Raw genomic sequence first — 21405 nt, forward strand, 5'->3', positions numbered from 1 at the left:
TAAATTCCTACTTTCAAAGTGTCATTACAATCTCTTTCATTGTTTTCTTCTTATAAAGGAAAAACTTGGTAGTGTTAATTGGAAAGGTGATTATGAAAAGGGATTATGTATTTTCCTCTATAGGTATAGTCAATGCATGTAATGTCAAATTTTAGTCCAGTGTCAAAATTAAATTCGTATACCTTTCTAAACATGGTAGGTATAATATTGGTGTTTACTAGTTTACCATTTTGTCTTGTTTTGCATGACATGTTTGTTAGTCTCTTCCTACCTTGAGCAAGGGCTCCTAGTAATTGATTTGCATAGATTTACCAATGTTTAGTATTAAATCCCTTTTCTTTATCTAATGCACTATTTGTTTTGTAGTTTTCCATAAACTAATTGAAGAGATGTTTTAATTTTGCACATGGATGAACCTTGTTGTTTGAGATGATATTATTGGGCCTTGGCATTAGTTGGGCATTGATTGGAATACCTTGCTTTTTTTTTTTATTTACCCTATGTTGTAGTGACAAAACCACATTAATATTTCATTAAATGAAAAGGAGGTGGCCATGCAACAATATGGTGATGCTCATGGTCATTACATAAATGGTGGCATGCAATGTAGTGCATACCTGCTCAACCTTTGTGCCTCTTATTTTTCTCCTTCACAATCATGAAGTCCTCGGTAGTTGTTTCACAATTGCTCCATCCAAATAACAAAAAATGAGGGCATCATCACTATTATGAGTGCACTATTTTTTCATTAGATAAAGATCAGTTCCATTATGAGTGCTCTACTCCTCCCCAAAATAAATATGCGTTCATTTCTTTGTTAATATTTTAGCTTTTCCATTTTCCCTAAAAGAAAAAACCTTTACACCTTTTTCTACATCGATGGTGCCATCTAAAGAACCTACCCATTCTCATTCTTGGGCTTGGTTGACTCACTAAAAGGATTTATGATGTGGACATTAATTTTGTTTTCTTTAATTTAATTATAAAAAATTAATAGGTGGATAGTAGGGATTTGATCTCCACTCAATATTCTAGAAAATTTTTAGTATTAACAAATAAAAAGTTGAGATTTATTTTCAAAGTGGTTGTCCATTTTTCCTCTGATTAATTTTAAAAAAATGACATATGAATTAAGTGTCCCATGAAACGAGTTATGCCAGCATGATACTGTAACAAATCCTATTTACAAACTAAGAATCTTCATGTTTAAGAATATTGGTGCATGTTTTTTCAATGTATATATGTTTAATTTATATATTAATGGTTTTAATAATAATAATAATAATAAAGCTATAGTTTAGTTAATTTTTTATTTAGTAACATGAGATGTATTCATGAAGTTTTTTCATACCAGTGTTTGCATGTTTAGTATGGACTAATGGCTATCTTTCTTTACAACCATTTAATTGATATGACTATGCTAGTATAATTTTGTATTTAATGTTGGACTACAACATCTCCCCCATATTGAGTTGTGACATGCTTCTAAGCATAATACTATTTTTTAATAACCAAGATTTAGTGATAAAGTCAAACTTATATATGCTCAAATTAATTTCATAAAAGATACATAAAATATTGAACGTACAAATATTTTCAAAATGCAATATTTACACTAATGGCTCTTTTAAAATAGGGAAAGTAGTTATGTCACTTTTTTTCTTTTAATTATATTTAATTTATTAAAAAATGTCATATGAAATAAGTTATGATATTTTGGGCATGTGGTATTGATAAGTCATGGTCTTGGCCCATGGTGTTCACAGGCTATTTAATTTATATGGTTGGGCTAGTATTTATGTAAGTTAAAATATCCTTGATCTATCAATAAATGTTGTTGTTGTGAAAGATGAATAACAAAGGTAACAATATTGTACATCCAGTTCACATGGAATAATTTCAGTTTTTTAACAAAGTTTTTTTTTGAAATATAAATTTCAATTTTGATTGGTTTTTTGTTTTCCAAATTCAAAAAAAAAAAGTAATTTCAAAATGAAATAAAACTCTTAAATCGTTGTATTGAGGATGAACCACAATAGATGGTTCAAAACCTCGACTCCAAATCAACTATGTGATTATTCCGAAAATTCTATTTGATTACCATCTAAGTTCCTATCAATAATAGAATTGTAAGTTTATAGAATTATATTTCTGATAAAATTGGGGAGTATCTATTTAAAAATAAATTAATTGGTTTACTTATCTACTATCTCCATTTTTATATTAGTTATTTGATTCCCTGAGTTAAGACTTTTGCGAGAAGAACAATTGTGATTTTGTATTTCCATATCATCACATTCAAATATTTTCTATCAATATTTCGAGCCAACAAATGTAGCTCATCATCAAGATGTAGATAATTTGTTGGCTCTAAACATTTAACTAAAAATATTTGAAAGTGATGGATCCCAAAATACAAAATCAAAATAGTTATTTGATTATTCAAAATTACAGATATACAACCATAGAAAAAAAAGAAGGGCCAATAACTAAAACAAGAGTGCTATAAAAAATGAACAAAAAACATCACGTGCAGGGTCCGTGGACTGAAGTAATGAGAAACGTAGAACTCAGCTAATGGCAAAAGAGGAACATGATACCTGTGATAATCTCATTTTCGCTAGTCACAAAATCTAATCAAGCTGTAATGTAATGACGCTGCACTGAGTTTATTGGGGATTTCGCGGCGTCTCTTCAACTGATTAAAATATTTAGAAAGTGTGTAGGACCATATAAATAAATAATATATGATAGAGATATTATTAAATAAAATAAAAAAACAATATTGAAAAGCGATACTAATATAACATTATTAATTATATTTTAGGTTGGCTTTTGCTTTGCCAAGATATTGTTACACAATCAAATAAATCAACAAAAAATTTTCACATTTTTAATAAAAACGAAGTTTCTATTTGATATCATACATGCCATTGCATTTCTGGTAACCAAACATTTAATTTGTGTGAAACACTTAAATTTAACAATTTTTTTCAACAAAATAGCAATCTGCAATTCCCGCCCCCGAAACAAAGAAAAATATTATCTCAGTAGCAGAAACAGATTCTTACAGATACTAGATCCAAGCATATACTCAAAAACACTGGCACCCACCCCATCGAATGTTTCTTTCTGGGGATGTCCATGTAGTCCCCATTATCATCTAAGTAAATGAGAAACATATTCATGCAAATGTTTCCCAGATTTCAATGTCGCCCCTACTATCATCTCATCTGACTGCATAAAAAAAACCTAATAGCCAGACATCAACTAGAATAGACTATCCATCTACCAAAATTATCATGAACTAAATAATATTGCGCACTGTTCAGAGCTGACAAATGCAAGGAATTAATGTGCCAGATCCTTGGCAACAAAGCAGTCATCATCAACAAAAACTGCACTCTGCAATTCCCGTCCCAAACCAAATAAAAATATGATCTCAATAGCAGCAACGGATTGCTACATACACTAGATCCAAGCATATATATTCTCAAACATATCTGATGTTTCCAGGGATGGGATGTCCATAATCATCTAACTAGATCCAAGCATATATATTCTCAAAAATATCTGATGTTTCCAGGGATGTCCATTATCATCTAACTGGATCAAAAACAAATTCGTGCAAATACTGCATGCAGATTCTCAAAATTAATTGCATCACAACAAATGTTCATCTGACTGCATAAAAAGAAACTAATAGCTAGAGATCAACTAGAATAGACTATCCATCTACCAAAATGATCATGAACTAAATAATATTGGGCACTGTTCAGAGCTGACAAATGCAAGGAATTAATGTGCCAGATCCTTGCTAATTCGTGGATGTCTTATCTGGTCCACGGGGAATTACTTCAGTTTCTGCAGCACGGTTGGCAGTGGGGGGATTGAGCTCATCCCAAGCTTCAATCCAAGTGACCATGGCATCTGCCAGCTTCTGGAAATATGGATCTATTACACCAAGTTTGTTCCTTACCTGCTTTGACAGCTCAATGTAGCATTGCTGGACAGACGTACATTCCTGTGGAAGTGTAAGAGATTGGAAAAATGGAATGATGTCCTCTTGCCAAAAGATTCCCTTGTACTCTTTCTTCAAATTAACAAAGGGGTTACTGGCCTTGCTGTGCCAAATGTATGGCAGCCCTGTCTTCACTCCCAATCCCAAGTGGTCGCAGATGACCTTGACACACCATCCTGCCCACATATCGTCATAGCGACCAATGGGCTGCCCATCGCCCATCAAGCCAAAATACATGGCAGGGCCAATCAAGTCCCGATTGAAGGCCAAATTCATGCCACACATGGGGAACAGAGTACCCTTTGGAATTGTTAAAACTGCATCCACATACCTGGTGTTGCGTTCCCAAGGCTTGACAAGCTGTGTGGGGGCATCATAGTCGGGGATGTTCATCCAGAGGCCATGAGAGACTGCAGTGGGTGTTCCATGGCGAAGGCTGAAGGGGTACCCACGCACAAAATCTGCGCCCTCTCTGTATGGATCATACAGTGTATTGAAAAAGAATGGAGTGGAGGGGGAAAGCAAATTGAGAATGTGGTGGTGGAGAGCATTGATGTGGTTTCCAGAGGGATCCTTGGCAACAAAGCAGTCATCATCAATTGTAAAGATGTATTTCTTCTTGGAGACCATGTAGCCGAAGCAACGACAGGCACTGTCTTTGAAGGAAATGCAGGAGGCCTTGGGTCCCAGGATCCTGTTGATATCGTTTCTGTTGTACAGTTCGTAGTCGAAACCCTTGGGCACGCTGATGGTCTTCGATGGATCCCCATCCTGCACGATGATGAGGTGATACGGCTCAAAGAATGGCCTCCACATTTCCAAGAAATCCAAGTTCCGGATCGTAGGTATCACTATGTCCACTTCCTCCTTCAGGATCGGGGTCCCAGCGGCACTACAACCTGCCATCTTATTATTATTCATCAACTGATGCCGCAAAATAGAAACAAGAAATGAAACAAAACAAAAACCACACGGCCGAAGAACAACCCAATCTTCCACTATGCCGCAAAATAGAAACAAGAAATGAAAGAAAACAAAAGCCACACAGCCAAAGAACAACCCAATCTTCCACTGTCAGGAAGAATTGGAAGTGCGCGCACAACCCAATCTTCAACAATCAATCAGGAAGAATTGAAAGTGTTTTGTCCCTTTCCATTCGCATCTGTGTGTATATATATATATATATATATATATAAAATAAGGAAGAGGATGCGAGAGCTTTGTTTTGTTACGTGGGGATTCACCTTTTTGCGCAATCTCCGGAAAACTTTTTTCGTTGGATTTTGGTCGGGAAGAGTTTTTTGCGTAATTTCTGGAAAACCTTTTTCGTTGGATTTTCGCAGCTCGAATTTTAAAGGGAAGAGTTTCATAAAGCAGTTCAGTTTGGTTATAAATTGTTTTTTAGTTGATTTGTTTAAAATTGGGTAAGATTTTTTTTAAAATTATAATTCATAACTATCCACGTTATTTCTTACGTGTAAAGGGAAGAGTTTCATAAAACAGTACAGTTCCGTTATAAATTGTTTTTTAATTAATTTGTTTAAAATTCGGTAAAAAATTTTTAAATTATAATTCATAACTGTCCACGTTATTTGTTACGTGTAAATCTCTCTTCATATTCCTTTTTCTCATAACCATGTGTTCGCCTCTTTTAGGTTAAATTAATATTCTTTTTTTTCATAACCATGTGTTCCATAACCATGTGTTCGCCTCTTTTGGGTTAAATTAATTTGTTTAAATTTAGGTAAGTTGGGTTACACTTTTTTTTTTTCCAAATTGCGTAAGAATTTTTTAAAATTTAATTCATAACTATGCACCTCAACTGTTACTTGTAAATCTCTTTTCAAGTAAGTGTGATGGTAAGATTCAAATTAAAATATCTTTTAGTTGTAACTCGGTGCTCATCTTTTTTGGGTTTTTTTAGTTAATTTGTTTAAAATTAGGTAAGTTGGGTTACATTTTTTTTTTAATTAGTTTGTTTAAAATTGGGTAAGAATTTTTTAAAATTATAATTCATAACTATCCACGCTCTTAGTTACGTGTAAATCTCGCTTCGGATTCTTCTGTTTCTTGCCTGTAAATCTCTCTTCGGATTCTTTTGTTTCATAACCATGTGTTCCTCTCTTTTGGGTTAAATTAATTTGTTTAAATTTAAATAGGTTGGGTTACACTTTTTTTTAATTATTTTTTTTTAATTGCGTAAGATTTCTTTTAAATTTAATTCATAACTATGCACGTTACTTGTTACCTGTAAAGCCTCTTCAAATAGGTGTAATGGTAAAATTCAAATTAAAGTAGTTAAGGCTTAACAAGCTAAGTGGGGGGCATCATAGTTAAGGATATTTATCTAGAGGCCATGAGAAACTCCAGTGGGTGTTCCATGGCAAACGCTCAACGGATACCCATGCACAAAATTTGTGCCCTCTATCATATAGTTATTGAAAAAGAATGGAATTGAAGGGGAAAACAAGTTTAGAATGTCATGCTAGAGAACATTGATGTTGTTTTTAGAGGGTCCCTTAGCAATAAAGCAATAATCACCACTTGTAAATATGTATTTCTTCTTGGAGACCATGTAGCCAAAGCAACGAGAGACACTTTCTGATAATTATGTTTGGAAATTACTGAGAGGGGGGTGAATCCGTAATTTAAAACTTTACTTTTTGCTCAACTTAATTTTCTTCTCATGCAACTAATGATTTATGTATGTGCTCTATTATTATTGGATACCTTTTTGAAAAGAAGTTTTCACATATATTTATCAAGAATTCAAGGACATTCACACAACATTTAAGAACCAACACATGAAGACACCAGATATAAGTGGAAACCCCAAAGGGAGAAAACCATGAATTTTAGGCTGAAAGTGATGTGAAGGAAAGTCGGTACTCTTTATTGCATCATATTTTTGTAGGCTCCAACCTACAAGAGGCCCCTACCTCAAAGGAAGCTCCAACTCCCACAAATTTTCCGCAGGCTACAACCCACAAGAGGCTCCTACCTCAACATGATACACCCTGTTCTTTATCAAGTTATAACATAGAAAGGTACAAAAATATCTCAATCACAATATCAAGTCAAAAACTTTGGATAACTTATATATGTGGCCAATTCATACAGCAGGTATGATGTGGCCAATTCACACATGTTATGACATTGGACCCCAATCAAAATTGTGCAAGGAAATAAGAGCTTGGAGGAATTGTGCAGCCTATATATACAGGCCTAGGTAGTCCATGAGCTACATCATCAAAGAACAACCCAATCTTCCACTGTCAGGAAAAATTGGAAGTGTTTTTTTGTTTCGAATGAAACTCGCACAACCCAATCTTCAACAATCAATCAGGAAGAATTGAAAGTGTTTTGTCCCTTTCCATTCGCATCTGTGTGTATATATATATATATATATATATATATATATAATAAGGAAGAGGATGCGAGAGCTTTGTTTTGTTACGTGGGGATTCACCTTTTTGCGCAATCTCCGGAAAACTTTTTTCGTTGGATTTTGGTCGGGAAGAGTTTTTTTGCGGAATTTCTCGAAAATCTTTTTCGTTGGATTTTCCCAGCTCGAATTTTAAAGGGAAGAGTTTCATAAAGCAGTTTAGTTTGGTTATAAATTGTTTTTAGTTGATTTGTTTAAAATTGGGTAAGATTTTTTTAAAATTATAATTCATAACTATACACGTTATTTCTTACGTGTAAAGGGAAGAGTTTCATAAAACAATACAGTTCGGTTGTAAATTGTTTTTTAATTAATTTGTTTAAAATTCGGTAAGATATTTTTAAATTATAATTCATAACTGTCCACCTTATTTGTTACGTGTAAATCTCTCTTCATATTCCTTTTTCTCATAACCATGTGTTCGCCTCTTTTAGGTTAAATTAATATTCTTTTTTTTCATAACCATGTGTTCCATAACCATGTGTTCGCCTCTTTTGGGTTAAATTAATTTGTTTAAATTTAGGTAAGTTGGGTTACACTTTTTTTTTTCAAATTGCATAAGAATTTTTTAAAATTTAATTCATAACTATGCACCTCAACTGTTACTTGTAAATCTCTTTTCAAGTAAGTGTGATGGTAAGATTCAAATTAAAATATCTTTTACTTGTAACTCCGTGCTCATCTTTTTTGGGTTTTTTTAGTTAATTTGTTTAAAATTAGGTAAGTTGGGTTACATTTTTTTTTTAATTAATTTGTTTAAAATTGGGTAAGAATTTTTTAAAATTATAATTCATAACTATCCACGCTATTAGTTACGTGTAAATCTCGCTTCGGATTCTTCTGTTTCTTGCCTGTAAATCTCTCTTCGGATTCTTTTGTTTCATAACCATGTGTTCCTCTCTTTTGGGTTAAATTAATTTGTTTCAATTTAAATAGGTTGGGTTACACTTTTTTTTAATTATTTTTTTTTAATTGCGTAAGATTTCTTTTAAATTTAATTCATAACTATGCACGTTACTTGTTACCTGTAAAGCCTCTTCAAATAGGTGTAATGGTAAAATTCAAATTAAAGTAGTTAAGGCTTAACAAGCTAAGTGGGGGGCATCATAGTTAAGGATATTTATCTAGAGGCTATGAGAAACTCCAGTGGGTGTTCCATGGCAAATGCTCAACGGATACCCATGCACAAAATTTGTGCCCTCTATCATATAGTTATTGAAAAAGAATGGAATTGAAGGGGAAAACAAGTTTAGAATGTCATGCTAGAGAACATTGATGTTGTTTTTAGAGGGTCCCTTAGCAATAAAGCAATAATCACCACTTGTAAATATGTATTTCTTCTTGGAGACTATGTAGCCAAAGCAACGAGAGACACTTTCTGATAATTATGTTTGGAAATTACTGAGAGGGGGGTGAATCCGTAATTTAAAACTTTACTTTTTGCTCAACTTAATTTTCTTCTCATGCAACTAATGATTTATGTATGTGCTCTGTTATTATTGGATACCTTTTTGAAAAGAAGTTTTCACATATATTTATCAAGAATTCAAGGACATTCACACAACATTTAAGAACCAACACATGAAGACACCAGATATAAGTGGAAACCCCAAAGGGAGAAAACCATGAATTTTAGGCTGAAAGTGATGTGAAGGAAAGTCGGTACTCTTTATTGCATCATATTTTTGTAGGCTCCAACCTACAAGAGGCCCCTACCTCAAAGGAAGCTCCAACTCCCACAAATTTTCCGCAAGCTACAACCCACAAGAGGCTCCTACCTCAACATGATACACCCTGTTCTTTATCAAGTTATAACATAGAAAGGGACAAAAATATCTCAATCACAATATCAAGTCAAAAAATTTGGATAACTTATATATAATTATGTTGTCAAGTCTATTGCAAATCTTCACTACTTCTCCTTTTCAACTCTATGCCTCTTCTGATGCCGCTCCTCAACTTTCTCATGCATACTGCTTCACTTCAAAATTTCTCTTTCCATTCAACACTGTATATTTTATAAGCAAGCCTTATTGGTTGTTTAGATTCTTTGCAGGAATATGGAATGAGGCATTGTCTCTTGGTCTTCTAAAATTGTTCACAAGCTTGTCTCCACTTTCAGTTCCGAAAAACATTGTAGTATAAAATAGAGCTGGAATAAAAAAACTCAACTAGTAATGATTACAAGAGACAAATCAGATGTGTCTTATCTTGTATCATACATTTTTCTATTTAAAACATATATTTTTCAGCTTGTGCCTCAATATTTTATGTTCCATTTAACAATGTTCAACCTTCACATTGATTATCATAGCCTTTGCACTTCATATCACTTTCAACCATTTGCATTCAAGCATAAATTATCATCAATTCAAAATTCAACGTTCATGTGCACTTCACATTCAACATAAAGTATCACCAATGTGATCAATGACATCAATGGCAATATTACCAGCATTCTTCCCCTTTGGCATTGATGGCAACACAACAATTCCTTATCTTGCTTGTCGGGGAATACCTTTGTTTATACCTCTGCCTCCAGAAAAAAATACCTGTGTTACCTCCTCCTTTGACATCAATGGCAAGGGTTTTAAGACTAACAAGGATAGTTCATAATAACACTCAATCCATAAAATCTTATCCATTATTAGTGTCAAGTATTAATGCAGTGTGAATGTTGGGCAATGTGTTCTCTAATTGCAAAAGTTGCTCCAATTAGCATTGTGGACGTTACTCCAAATTGTAGACCCTTCAAATGCAATATATTGAAATTGTTGCCATATTTCTCACTACTCTTCAATAAGGATGCCATTATTGTTTAATAATATATGAATTATATTGCTTCAAATAATAATTAAGAAAAATAATACGGTGCTTCAATCTCACCCAATTTTGTATTATTTTTTTTTTTGAAATTAGCAGATCTCTATTTATTTCTATTTTCGAAAGAAATTTTCACAACCATTTGCTGCTACAGGTGGTTTTCCTGCCCGAAGGAAACCAGGTATCCACTTGTCAGCTTTAAATCCTGTCCAAAATTTAAATAAGTTCATTTCTATCCATCTAGCAGCATTGTATTGGCTGTCTATTCTACTATCTCTATTTATCAAAATAGAAATAAACATAATTATACTGTTCATAGTCAAAACCATAGCCAAACCATTTTTGAATCCAACTAGTTCACTGTGTCACTCCTCATCAGAGGATATTACTGGTGCTGGTGCCTTTGCACTAGATCCTGGTATCTCACTTCACTGCTCAATTCTCCATTTCGGGTGTGTCAGAGTCTATTCAATTCTACCTAGTGCTAAGTTGTTTCTGTATGCCTGGATCTAGATTGCTGTTATCTCTCGTAATAGTTCTACACGGACTAGGTCTTTTTCTTTGTTCTAATTTTGTGCCTCTATTTCTTCTCTCGTTGCATGCTCATACTCTTGGTGGAGGGTCATGGCCCGATCCACCACGTTGTTCATAATCCAATATTGTTGTATGGTTTGCTTGAACAGTGAGTGCCTCCCTCGAGTGGACCCTAGGTCTGGCACCATGCTTTCCCATTCATCCATGGGGATATCTCTATTGAAAAATGGCAGCAAGAAATTGTTAAAAATAGAAGTGCTAAAAATAACAGTGCTAAAAATAGTAGTTTGGGTACCAGCGCTGGATTGGGCAACAGGGAATGAAAAATGGAAGTGCTAAAAATAGAAGTTCTATTTTTAGCAGTTCAGTGTGGATTCCTATTTTAGTCAGTCCCTGGACTAGAAATAGGAAGTAAAATTTGAATTTGATATTAACAGCATTTTGTAAATTAATTAATTAATTCAGTTTGAGATAATTAGTTAAGGAATTATGAACTTGAAGTCTATGTGTGGACATGCAACAGTTTCTCCTTTTATTGAGGGATTTAACCATCAGTTAAAGGATGAGGATGAGTTGTAATTATGAGTTGTAATTAGTTGGCTCAGTTAACTGAGTCAAGTCTAGTTAGATTAATTTAACAAGTTGTTAAATTAATGAGATTTAGTTTGTTAATGCTTGCATGCATGTAACCACTGGGATTTTTAGATAACTGAAGATTCACTCATGGATAACTCATGCATGTCAGTCCAGACAGAGACCCAGTTGAGATCAGACGGAGGGACAGTGTACTATCAGTTGCTAGGATATTCCTTGTGAATAGTCCTTGCATGCAGAAGGAATACTTTTCCTTATGGATTACGTAGTTGGACCTGAGGTTACAGCAGGAATGATGTGGCCAATTCACACATGTTATGACATTGGAACCCAATCAAAACTGCGTAAGGAAATAAGAGCTTGGAGGACTTGTGCAACTTATATATACAGGCCTAGGTAGTCCATGAGCTACATCATTAGAGAACAGAGAGAGCGGGATAGCTTTTGAGCTGATTCTTTTTGTATGTTGTTGAGGATTTCCACTTGATTGATAATACAGAGATGGGGTTTTAGGCTAGTGATTTCCCTAGGTTATATCTTCTGTGTTATGCTTGATTACTTCTCATTCTCAGTTATATCCGTTCATGCTTGATGTTGCTCATGTTATATTAAGCTTCCGCTAAGTTTATGGTAGATGTACATCTAGTATTATGCTTTAGTACATTGCATATATCAGTTGGATCTGCAGGTGAAATTTCTACATGATATCAGTGAGCTAGATAATTTGTAGAGAAAATTCTACATGGTATCGAAGCATAGGTGATCAAGGAAGAACAATATACAAGAAGGGAGAAGTTGAAGTTTGTGGTTTCTGAATATTGAATTGAGTTCTTATCACATCTATTTCACCAATGGCGTTCTATGGTTTGAGACTTGAATATGCCCTTGATGGCAATTCGAATTATATAGCCTGGAAGGATTGCATGGAGGCAGTATTAGAAGAAAATGGTCTAAAGGACTTCATTGATCAGGAAGTCCAGAAGCCAAATGATGCTACTCAACTAGCGGAATGGAAGAAGTGTGTGGCTAGAGCTAGGAGAATCCTCTTGGAGGGAGTTCGAGATCACATTGTCTCGAGCCTCCATGGGAAGGAGACTTCGTTTTCGATGTGGAAAACATTGAAAGATCTTTATCAGAATAGCAGTGATCAGAGGAAGCTGGCATTGAAGGACAAACTTCGAAAGATCAAGTGTGAAAGTGGGGACACAATCTCTATGTATCTTAACAAGCTCACCTCATGCAGGGATGAGTTTGGAAGTGTAGGGATCGTGACCTCTCATGATGACATGGTGAGTCTTGCACTCCTCGGTCTTCCTAAGAGATGGCATAGCTACCAGGACTCGGTTAATGGAAGAGAGAAACTGCTAGATTGGGAACGAATTTGGTCGGATTTGATGTAGGAGGAGATAAGAAAAAGCACCAGAGATGGTTCTTCATCCATGGAAAATGAAGAAAGGTATGCCTTAGCGAGTAAGGCGAAGAAGGGAAAGGAGAAGGTTTCTCTTTCCGAGTCCAGTTCTTCCCATGGTGGGAAGAAGTTTGACAAATCGAAAGTGTGATGCTTTCGTTGTCATGAGGTGGGCCATTTTGTTACAAATTGTCCACTGAGGAAATCCAAGAAGGGATCTGGGGAAGGATCTGAAGGTGAGGCACTTGCTTCACTGTTCGAGTTGGATTTCACACTCTTCACATGCATGGTTTCATCCATGGTGAGAAGTGGTTGGTTTCTTGACAGTGGAGCTTCTTTCCACATGACCAACAACAAGAGTTTGTTCAGTACTTTGGAGGAGATAGGAGTTTGGAGGACTTGTGAAACCTATATATATAGGCCTAAGTAGTCCATGAGCATCATCATCAGAGTACAGAGAGAGCAGGATAGCTTTTGAGCTGATTATTTTTGTATGTTGTTGAGGATTTCCACTTTATTGATAATACAGAGATGGGGTTTCAGGCTGGTGCTTTCCCCAGGTTATATCTTATGTGTTATGGTTGATTGATTACTTCTCATTCTTAGTTATATCTATTAATGCTTGATGTTGCTCATGTTCAATTAAGCTTCTGCTAAGTTTATGGTAGATGTAGATCTAGTATTATGCTTTAGTACATTGTATATATCAGTTGGATCTGCAGGTGAAATTTCTAAATGATATCAGTGAGCTAGCTGATTTATAGAGAAAATTCTACAATCTCGGTATTTGAGATTGTCTCTTAAATCTCTCTCCCAATTCGCAATCTGAGCTCTGAGTTCTGGTAGATTTCCTTCCATGTAGGTATTGATGATTTTCTTCATGTGTTCCCCATTAGGTTTCCTGCCTCCTTTTTTTTTGTTGTCCACTTGTTCCCTCCTCCTTTTTGGTTCCACTGTTTCCTTTTTTGCGGGCCATTTTGCTCCCTGTCTGGGTGCTGCTATCTTTCGTCTGGTGTGTTCTGTCTTGGTCAGAGTTCTTACTCTGGTGTATTGGATTACCTATCACAAAATCGATGCATTCATTAGCTTTATGATTTTGACAGAGTTGAATTCCCCAATTACCCTTTTTGTTTCCTTTGTTTGTGCCTTCTATCTTCTAGTTTCTAGCCAGGGTTTGTGTACCCTCTACCTCCTTATTTCCAGTTGGTTTGGGTTTTTTGACTGTTAATTTCTTTTTTAGGGTCAGGTTTCTCTTAAGTTTTCTTCCCTTGACCCCCCATTTACAACTTTCTAAGCCCTTCCATTCCTTTCTCCTCGGTCCCGAGTTATCCTCCTCAGATGGGATCAAGGTAATTTTCTTTTAAGATTTTTTTTAAAATTATAACTCATAACTATCCATGTTATTTGTTACATGTAAATCTCTCTTCCGATTCTTTTTTTTTCATAACCATGTGTTCACCTTTTTTGGGTTAAATTAATTTGTTTAAATTTAGGTAAGGTGGGTTACACTTTTTTCTTAATTATTACTATTTTTTTGAAATTGCATAAGAATTTTTAAAATTTAATTCATAACTATGCATGCTACCTGTTACCTCTCTTCAAGTAGGTGTAATGGTAAGATTCAAATTAAAATATCTTTTAGTTGTAACTCCGTGCTCATATTTTTTGGGTTTTCTTTAATTAATTTGTTTAAAATTAGGTAAGTTGGGTTACATCTTTTTCAAATTAATTTGTTTAAAATTGGGTAAGAATTTTTTAAAATTATAATTCATAACTATCCACATTATTTGTTACGTGTAAATCTTGCTTCAGATTCTTTTGTTTCTTGTGAATCTCTCTTCAGATTCTTTTGTTTCTTACCTGTAAATCTCTCTTTGGATTCTTTTGTTTCATAACCATGTGTTCATCTCTTTTGGGTTAAATTAATTTGTTTAAATTTAGGTAGGCTCGGTTACACTTTTTTTTAATTATTTTTTTAAAATTGCATAATATTTTTTTTAAATTTAATTCATAACTATGCACGTTACTTGTTACCTGTAAAGCCCTCTTCAAGTAGGTGTAATGGTAAGATTCAAATTAAAATAGTTAAGGCTTAACAAGCTAAGTCGGGGCATCATAGTTAAGGATATTTATCCAGAGGCCATGAGAAACTCTAGTGGGTGTTCCATGGCAAAGGCTGAATGGGTACCCATGCACAAAATTTGTGCCCTCTATCATATAGTTATTGAAAAAGAATGGAATTGAAGGGGAAAACAAGTTTAGAATATCCTGCTAGAGAACATTGATGTGGTTTCCAGAGGGAGAACATTGATGTGGTTTCCAGAGGTTTCCTTGGCAATAAACCAGTAATCACCACTTGTAAATATGTATTTCTTCTTGGAAACCATGTAGCCGAAGCAATGACAGACACTTTCTGATAGTTATGTTTGGAAATTACTAAGAGTGGGGTGAATCCGTAATTTAAAACTTTACTTTTTGCTCAACTTAATTTTCTTCTCATGTAACTAATGGTTTATGTATGTGCTCTATTAATATTGGATACCTTTTGCAGGTGTTAGAGAAAGAAGTTTTCACATATACTTATCAAGAATTCAAGGAAATTTGCACAACATTTACGAACCAACACATGAAGACACCAGATATAAGTGGAAACCCCAAAGGGAGAAAACCACGAATTTTAGGTTGAAAGCGATGTGAAGGAAAGTTGGTACTCTTTATTACATCATATTTTTGAAGGCTCCAACCTACAAGAGGCTCCTACCTCAAAGGAAGCTCCAACTCCCACAAATTTTCTGCAGGCTACAAACCACAAGAGGCTCCTCCCTCAACATGATACAACTTGTTCTTTATCAAGCTATAACATAAAAAGGGAAAAAAATATCTCAATCACAATATTAAGTCAAAAATGTTGGATACCTGATATATAGTTATGTTGTCAAGTCTATTGCAAATCTTCACTACTTCTCCTTTTCAACTTTATGTGTCTTCTGATGCTACTGCTAAACTTTCTCATGCATACTGTTTCACTTCAAAATTTCTCTTTCCATTCAACACTGTATATTTTATAAGCAAGCCTTATTGGTTGCTTTTATTCTTTGCAGGAATATGGAATGAGGCATTGTCTCTTGGTCTTCTAAAATTGTTCACAAACTTGTCTCCACTTTCGATTCTGAAAAACATTGTAGTATAAAATAGAGCTAGAATAAAACAACTCAACCAGTAATGATTACAAGAGAGAAATCATATGTGTATTATCTTGTATCATACATTTTGCTATTTAAATAAAAAATATATATTTTTAGCTTGTCCCTCAATATTTTATGTTCCATTTGACAATGTTCAACCTTCACATTGATTATCATAGCCTTTGCACTTCACATCACTTTCAACCGTTTTCATTCAAGCATAAATTATCATCAATTCAACATTCAACATTCATGTGCACTCCACATTCAACATAAAGTATCACCAATGTGATCAATGACATCAATGTCAATATTACCAACATTCTCCCCCTTTGGCATTGATGGAAACACAACAATTCCTTATCTTTCTTGTCATGGAATACCTTTGTTTATGCTTCTGCCTCTAGAAAAAATACATGTGTTACCCCCCCTTTGACATTAATGGTAGGGGTTTTAAGCCTAACAAGGATAGTTCATAATAGCACTCAATCCATAAAAGCTTATCCATTATTAGGGTCAAGTATTAATGCACTGTGAATGTTGGGCAATGTGTTCTCTAATTGAGAGAGTTGCTCTAATTAACATTGTGGATGCTACTCCAAATTGTAGACCCTTCAAATGCAATATATTGAAAATGTTGCCATATTTCTTACTACTCTTCAATAGGGATTCCATTGTTGTTTAATATAGGAATAATATTGCTTTAAATAATAATTAAAAATAATAATACGTTGCTTCAATCTCACCCAATTTTGTATTATTGAATTCTAGTAAGTTGTGTAATTTATGAAATCTTAATGCTTTATGGATTTTTTAGAGTGTTGTTTTTTTGGGTGAATGCAATGGGTGACCTTTTTGCATAGAGTGTCTTAATACAACACCCATTCAGTGTCAATCCAAAGCTCCATGGGCAAGTGCAATCTATTTATCAATTCAAAAATTCATTTTAAATAATAAGAAATTACAATCTCACCCAAATTATACGATTCCAATAAAAAAGACAAAAATATATAATAATTAGACTTTGCCTTTATAAAGTCTTTTTGGATGACCACCTAACATCTCAGCAATAGATATAGTGATGGCGAGAAAGTTGTTTGGGCACAAAAGTAAGGACCCCATAGAGTTTATAGAGTTATTTAAGGTGAAGTAACGATATGTATACACCTAGACCATACAACTATGTAAAGAAATTACCAGTCCCCACTTGGCACATCCTATAAAGAAGATTTATGATTAGGTTGTGTTGGTCTTCCTTATGTAAAAATAATGGAAAAAATGTGCAACATATATCTTCGAGTAGTATGATGGCAAACCAAATCTTGCTTGTTGAAGACAAATTCAAAGGAAATTACAAACAAAAGTGAAGGAATTAGAGATAATTCTTCCTTATCATGTAGACAATGTAGCAAGAGAATTGACAACTACTTAAGAGATATGGATAAATTCATTTGATAAAAATGTTCCACTATTATGGCATACAAAGCACAATTCAACTTATATTCCTATGTTATGGCAACACATTGTAGCTTATACATCACAAATGTGGGCTACACAAGGGAAAATGATTTCAAGAAAATATGAGATAAATGAATCCGCAATAATGATAAAAAATTGGAAACTAAATCAAAATATCACCTCTTAAATAATTGTATCTAAATAAGAACATTTTTTTCTCTTTAAGGTAGAATTGGATTCGCAAAGTTGAAATGTATAGATTTGATAAATATGATATACTTGTTGACCAACTACAAAAGACATGACGAAGTTGAATTATTACCTATATCTATTTTAAGTGCACAAGATGTTATTCACATATGGTATAGGTACCTAGAAGAGGAGCGAATAATAGAGCAATGCACAAGAGGCATAGAAATGTAGAAATATTGCATCAAGAGTGTTGCATTAGGGAAGTTGATTTCATGTGCAAGGAAGGTGAAGTGTCAAGCAAAAGGAAATCAAGACCATTATCACCATTATAATCCACAACCCTATAAGGAAACATTGCAAATTATTATAATGGTTACTTCTTGGAGGAAAGTGAAGAGCAATGGGGGAGATGCAATATAAGTCAAAAGTAGGGTTTGAACATGGGCTAATAGGTTATGGGGTTTCCATTTCATCACTTTGAATTTCTTTCAATTATAGTTAATATAATTTAATAGAAACACAAGAAGAAACTATTGATTCAATAATATAATATAAATGAAACAAAATAAAAAAATTGTCTTCAAACCAATCATGGAATAAACTTCAAACAAATAGATTATTAATGTGCAAAGCATAGCAAAATCATTTCATTAAGGCATTATAGAAATTTTTTTTGCATCATCTAATTCAATCTCAAAGTGGCATTTAGTTTACTTATTTGGCCAATAGGTTATAGGAATGCAGTGTTAAAAATAGCAACAAGAAATCATAATTTAATTTGTCCTTGAATTAAATTAGGAATTAAATCAAAATTCTATTCTCATAGGAAATTCGAGCTGAAAGTCTATCTAGAGTCATTTAAAGTGATCCCTAAATTTTAGGGGCCTAGGTTGAGTTCTTTTGAGTTGTAATTAATTAGCTCAGTCTAAGTGAGTTATAGTAAGTTAAACTAGTTCCAACTATTGGAGGAACTAGTAGGAGGTCTAGTGGTGGGGATAGGCACCAATGAAACTTCACTACTCCAGCACTTAACTGAATATTCACTCATAAATAACTCATGCATCTTAGTTCAGAGGAAAACCCATTGAGATTAGAGTTTAGGTACAATGTACTATTAGTTGTATAATTTTTTGAGTTTTACAGATGGTGCATGCCAACAGTTGAGGGCCTATGATAGATTACGCATTTATGGAGAGAGAATTTCCCAATTAAATATGGGCTAATTCTCTCATGAATTGTGCAAGGAAGTAGGGGATTCGTTGGTTTAAGGTGGTTTGACCCAAGTTTAGTGTCAATTAGCTAAAAAAATCCCTACACTACTGGCCCGTTCGGCATCAGCCCATGGAACGCGGACCGAAGTCTCACTAGAAGCAGTATGGGGGGATGTTGGAACCAAGTTTCTGCACCTTGAGATGGTCATGATGTCGTTTGATTCTCTTTATCCCTGTCTCTGCGCAGGTCGCTTTGCTCTAGGGCTTGCAAGACAAGCCTTTATTCTCTCCTTTAATACCTTCGTGAAAGGGTATTATCGACCTTTGTGCAGCTCTAGTCGATTGCTTAGGTACTTTCGTGCTACTATGGAAGTGTGTCGTGCAGATTCCCCAATTAGTCTAACACCATGTAAACATAGATCCTTGATCACGTTTAGTTATCCAATGTATTTGTATTCATTCGCGGATCTTATAAGCATAATAAAGGAAATTCATAGATAACATATCAAGATGAAATAACAGAACAAAGACACAGAAATTGCAGAATATATTTATTTATTAATATCATCCACGTGTTTACAAACTCTGTCCACCCTGCGCACACAACTACAGGTGTCCGCGCACTCAGCTGCGAACTTCTACGCTAGGCCTCTACGCACTCAGTTGCAGAGCCTCTACCTATGCTACGACCCAAGACATAGACTTCTTACTTCAGAGCTATGACTCTCTTACATTCTTCATCATTCTATATCTTTTAAGACTACTTAGAGCTTAGCTTTTTTTACACAATCCCATGGTCCATGGACCATGGGTAGATCTCCTACAGCTGACTTTACTTTACCAAAATAAGGGCAGACTACCCTTTATGACACATAATACCTTCACGCTTCGTGACCACAAAATGTGGAGACTTTACCATTCTATTACAAAATTTAACTCAAACATGGGCTTTTAGCCCCAAAACTTCCCTTAGGGGATCGCGCTCCCAACAAGCCCCCAACACAAACATCGTGACTCGCCCTCGAGTCACTTGGCGGGTGCAGAGATCTTTGCACAAAGCACATCCAACTCAACCCGTATGACCGCTACCTCGGCCGTGAACTGAGCTTCCACTTGCTTTGTATCTTCCACTATATTCTGGGTCACCACTCCTGTGTTGTTATCCTAAAGCTTTTTTTGTGTTGCTTGCAAAGTCGCACGCTTGCCTTCAATATTTCCTGTGACTATGTAAGCTTCCTCTAGCTAGGGCTTTAGTCACGCCTTCAGCACTACTTCCTTGTGCAGCGCTGCATCCACATGTTCCTTCAGCTGCTTGGTCTCCTGCAACTTGGATAACCTATGTGTTAGCGTGATGGTTTGTGTTGTTCCCTTAAATTCATCATAGCACTGTTGTAGCTCGTGCGCTTCTATCTCCAGCCTCTCTACATTTGCGTCCTCTTGCAAGCTTGTTAGGACCTCAAATGATTGTTCGAACAATCACATGCAATTTACTACTACCTTTTGCACCGCCATGACTGCCTCTATAATAGTAGTCACCCGTTGTTCCTTTAATTCTAGCAGTGTGGAGGGATGGACCCTCAACTGTAACTCGGTAATTTGTAGGTTCAACTCTAGCTGAACCCACGACATCTCAGTCCAAGTGTCATGCACCCCTATGGCCAACTTACGGATGCATACCTCGACTGGCTCTTCCTCTGCAATGGCCAACTCTGGGACCATTTTGCATGCTTCCTCAATGATCTACATGATCTTCTTACTCTGGTTGGTCGCCTTGGTCTCAGTGGTGATGGCAGCATTTCTCTGTAGGGTCATTTGTTCGTTGTTGATCCACTATTCGCTGATCACCTGGAGGGCGTAGTGCTATCGAGCCCTCATTTCTGTAATTACTCCATCCCGCAAGAGGTGGAGTGCTTCACGTGAAAGCACTGCCAGGTTCAGCCTAACTTCCTTCAAGGTGCTAACAGTGGGCCTGCCAGCCTCATTATCCATGGTCAGTGCTCCATCCAGCAGCACTATCGCACTGGAAACCTTCTTACGCAACATACAGTCAGCCTCTGAAGTGTTGGAAATAATATTGAGAGGGGGGGTGAATCAGTATTATCAAGCCAAATATTTCAGTTAATAAAAACCGCGTATATACACAACTATAGATAAAGAAACCCGTGTATATCAAGCAGACTTATAATTTGAATTATCTTTCAGATTTCAGTTATTAATCTGTGATTCAGATGCACATAAACATTACTGGAAACAGTGAAACAGAGCAGAAGACAGTCACACACAAGAACACAAGATATAAGGAGGAAACCCAATGTGGGTGAAAACCTCTTGCTGCAATCCGTCTCTATCTTCTTATTAATTAGAAACTTCTCTTTACAATGTCTTGTACTGGAGCAAACTTTACCAGTATGCAGGCTACAACCTGCAGAGAGCTACAACTCTCTCTCGTTTTCCAGCTTTCCTAGAAGGGAGCTCCAACCCCCTTAGTTCTTGTACTAGCTTGAGATACTAGTACGCAGCCTCCTACCTGCAGA

At 35.3% G+C, this 21405-nt stretch overlaps 1 pseudogene; it reads right to left on the reverse strand.

Moving 5' to 3' along the window:
- Nucleotides 1–3183: 3183 nt before the first annotated feature.
- Nucleotides 3184–5134, reverse strand: LOC149238615 (UDP-arabinopyranose mutase 1 pseudogene; annotated as a pseudogene).
- Between the last annotated feature and the right edge of the window lie 16271 nt (nt 5135–21405).

The sequence above is a fragment of the Pinus tabuliformis genome, chromosome 8 (assembly GCF_031772625.1).
Source record: "Pinus tabuliformis cultivar Carrire ecotype Pingquan chromosome 8, CPIR1, whole genome shotgun sequence".
Lineage (NCBI taxonomy): Eukaryota > Viridiplantae > Streptophyta > Pinopsida > Pinales > Pinaceae > Pinus > Pinus tabuliformis.